Below are 4876 nucleotides of genomic sequence, written 5' to 3' on the forward strand. Positions count from 1 at the left end.
GCATATGACCCCTTATAAAATCTTAGTGTGAATGACATACCCCTTAGTCCATCACATAAGATCACATATAACATACTAGTGTACATATGACATTCCCTTTAGGATCACATAGTGTCCTAAGGGGTCATATGTGGTCCTGAGGGGTCACGCATGTGTTATAACACATGTGTGACCCATTAGTACCACATATGACCCCTTATAAAATCCTAGTGTGAATGTCATACCCCTTAGTCCATCACATAGTGTCTTAAGGGGTCGTATGTGGTCCTAAGGGGTCACGCATGCATTAACACATGCGTGACCCCTTATAACATCCTACTGTACATATGACATTCCCTTTAGGATCACATAGTGTCCTAAGGGGTCATATGTGGTCCTAAGGGGTCACATGTATGTGTTATAACACATGCATGACCCCTTAGAACCACATATGACCCCTTATAAAATCCTAGTGTGAACAACATACCCCTTAGTCCATCACATAGTGTCTTAAGGGGTCGTATGTGAACGAAATACCCCTTAGTCCATCGCATAGTGTCTTAAGGGGTCATATGACATTCCCCTTAAGATCACATATTGTAGATTTAATACTTTTATAATCATATGGGCCCAAATTACAAAAATACAATGACCTCTTTTTTTTAATAGATATTTAGTTCAATTACAAAAAAATTGTCAAAAAATTTAGAGACTTGCTGCATTCCATGTTATATATCATGTTCTTGAATTTTTTTTATGTATTTCAAAGATTTAAATATACATGTGTTAGATCTCTCTATCTCTTTGAAATATATGTTATCTCTAGATCTGAAATATATGTTATCTCTCTCTCTCTCTCTGAAATATTTGAATTTTTTATGTATTTTTTGAAAATGAAAATGATCTCTCTCTCTCTCTCTCTCATGAAGATTTATATGTATAATATCTCTCTCTCCCTCTCATGAAAATGATCTCTCTCTGCTTACGTATTTATTTTAACTTTATGACATGTACCTAGATAGATGGCATCCCAGGACATACCTTCACAGGCTCCTGATCAGGATCCACCTGCGCAGGCTCCTGATCAGGAGTCACACATTGATGATGTTGATCCTCCACAACAGGACCCCCCCTTGCCTGAAATTGCTACTATTTTTTAGTATAGTGATCGTGAGTTGCATAGGTTGAGGGCCTTATTAGATGACCCTCGTACTGATGGCGTGTACAAGAGTACATGCATGCCCATTTTTTATAGTTTGCGAGAATTGAGGGACCGCTTAGTTTCTCACACTTCATTCTCACTTAAGGTTATAGAGGATATATATACATAGTTGAGGAGTGAGGTGAGGGATCCTCATTCTTTTGCTGATGTGGTGGGGGTGGTCTCGAAGGAGACCATCAAGGAGAGATTCTTTCCACAATATCAAGAGAAGAGTAAGGTGAGGGGATATCAGGTTACCAGATGTATCAACCCACAGGTTGCATCATTGATTTACCCACGCTTCTTAGCTGCCCATGGTCGTTATCCTAATAACGACCAGATACCATTATACTTTGCACAACAGGTATTTGCTGAGGTTCATTGTTAGATGAAACCAAACTACCTTGATATTCCAAGATATTATGGATAGGGGAGGGGCAGGATTGCTGATAGAGATGCATATCGTAGGCGTGATAGAGCTCCACCTAGGCACAGGGACCTTGTTGGCCAAAGATTTCCTGCAATAGTCCCAACCATGGCCCCCATAGCGGATCATGTTGTGATTGCTTCTCGGAGAGAAGCAATTGATAGGATTGGACAAATTGCATCAGCAACAACCACCATATCTTCTGACAGGCTGGGCAAATATATGATTAGTCGACCACGTTCGCGATCATCCATAGATCATGCATCTTCTAGTCATTTGGGGGCTTCAGATTTAGATGATCGATATATTACTGCTGGCATCTCCTCCCCAGATGAGGTAGCAGCTATAGTCGGAGGTAGTAGACATGTACAAATGTCACAGTATTTAGCCAAGGACCTACTACATGCTTATAGTTTTATTTCATCTTGACTTGGGATACCATTGGCTACTGTTAGAGGGGACATTCTCAAAGATGGTCATGCTACAGTGGCATCGACACATATCCCAAGGCAGTCACAACATTCTCATCACTCTACGCATGCTACAGGTACTGACCCACCTACAAATCACTCTATTGCTATAGAGGAGAGCTACGAGCTGATCAGGTCCATATCACAGATGAGGGCCACTTGGATTCATTTAAGGAGGAGATACGAGCTGATCAGGTCCATATCACAGATGAGGGTTTAGACTCATTTGAGGAGCAGCTGAGAGATTTGAGTCATACTAGGTTTATGGACATGCTACTACAGTCAGACACTTCATCCACGATGCCCACTCATCTAGTTAGCCCCTTGCACTCCTCAGTGATACATACAGCTAGAGAGAGATATGCAGGAACGAGTGATGTTGTTGATATGATCACAGGACATGATCAGACTATACAACCCACTCCAGGTGATACACAGGTATGTACATGTACATGTGCGTATAAATTTTTAGAAGATATGTATACATGTTGTAAATTTGTAGGATAAATCTATCTATATAGATCATGTTTAATAAATAATCTAGTTCTAAGTTTTAATTTGTAGATCATTTAAATTGATCGTGGACTAATCCTTAAATTGACAGTCAGCTCATGTCACTTCTTCCTTGAGCTCTGAGCGTGTGCGTAGGAGAGATTCTTTAGATGCTATTAGTGGACAAGTTAGTTATGGTTTTTGGTACATATATGTACATGTATGTATACATGCATGTTACAATTTATATTTAACTCTACTTGGATTTGATGTACATGCACGTCTAGAGAGATAGATATATAATATTTAATATTTAAATAAATTCTACTTTTGCAGGACTCTCCCTCAGAGGGTCGCTCAGTTCGTAGCCGACATGATCCATGTTGATTTTCTCTAGACTTTATAGCTCATTTACATTTATCTTTTTATAGACTTTCATATTATATATATTCATGCACGTACATGAAGTTTAGACTAGATTATACTTTATACCTGGTTTGTGTTTGATTAGATTATATATATTTCATGCATGTACATGGAGTTTATACTAGATTATATACTTTATATCTTGTTTGTGTTTGATCAGATTATATATATATTTCATGCATGTATGCAGTTTAGAGTAGATTATACTTTATATCTGGTTTGTGTTTTATATGGATTATATATTTCATGCATCATGTATGAAGTTTAGACTAGATTATATTCTTTAAATACCTTGGTTACATGTTTGATTAGATTGTATATTTCATGCATGTATGAAGTTTAGACTAGATTATACTTTATATCTCTGTTGTGTTTGATCGGATTATATATATTTGCTACATCATGTGATATGAAGTTTATACTAGAGAGATTATATATTTCATACACATGTACATGTGTTAGATTATATGTGTAGACACCTAAAATTGTCATGTCTAATTAAATAGATATTTTATTTATTTAATTACTTTAGCCTAGTTCTTCTATTAATTAAATAAATCTTTATCTATTTAATTAATTCATTTATCCTCTACTAGTCTTATTTCTCATTTAAATAAATACATTTATTTATTTAAATTCCCCTTTTTCCTAAATTAAATAAATATCTTATTTATTTAATTGATCCCACTTTTTCTATTAATTAAATAAATCTTTATTTATTTAATTAAGTCATTAGCCTTTTCTACCCATGACACATGTCATTCATCTCTTAATTCCTACACTACCTACCCTTTCATTATTTTATTATTTTCTTTACCTACCCTCTAATCATAGCCGACCTCCTTTTACACCTCTCAATCTTATCCCTCCATTTCATATAGTGTCTTCTATATAAGGAGATGCTTCCTTCATTATCAACCTTACCTGGCTAATCAATTGACGCACTTGACTACACTACGCTTTTCATATGTGATCCTACTTGCAACCACATTCTGTTCTTTGTTGAGCTCTTGTGCACACATAAAATCTGAGAGCAAATATATCAAGCAAGATCAATGGAGATAGGAAGAATGGAGATTCAAACCCTATTGGACATGTGATGGTATAATCTTTGTGATTTCATTTGATTTGCATTGTCTTAGGTAATCTTCATATGTTATGGTGGATCTTTGTTGTTGTTATGCTAGGGTTTTGTGGTTGAATTCAATTAGTCTTTCAATATTGTTGTTATCCATTTTCACCATAAACAATATGTACTTTATGTTTGATGGATTGGACTGGATTATATATATATATATATATATATATATATATATATATATATATATATATATATATATATATATCACGTGCACATGTTCAAACAAAAGAGTATGTGTCAAATGAACAAACTAAACTTAATAGGTCCTAATTACACATGTCCTAATTCCATATTATATCAATTTTACAAATGTACATATTACATTCTAATTTAAATATGCATTTTTTAATTAAATTATTTTAACTAGTGGTCCTTACAAATTACATGCATTTAGACTTAGATATGGTACCTTATACATACAAATTAAACATGCATTTAAACATGTACATGTACTTGAATTAACTTTGGATTACTAAATATATATAGTTCATACCACACCAAGTGGTTCAAAACGCTCTTCAATAACACTTAATATTTTGTTATGATCTTCACTATCTAGTCTCCACTTTTGAGACCGCCCTCAACGTGGAACTGTTTGAAGAATTAGGCCAACAACAATGACCAAGTGACTATACTGATAAACCTTGTTGTCAATTTGGTATTCAGTGAAATGAATCCCATGTTGAACAATTTTAACTTGTTTGAAATATGTCCCTTTCACTACAACTGAGCCTGCATGT

This window comes from Cryptomeria japonica, chromosome 2 (genome assembly GCF_030272615.1).
Source record: "Cryptomeria japonica chromosome 2, Sugi_1.0, whole genome shotgun sequence".
In the NCBI taxonomy this organism is placed as follows: Eukaryota; Viridiplantae; Streptophyta; class Pinopsida; order Cupressales; family Cupressaceae; genus Cryptomeria; species Cryptomeria japonica.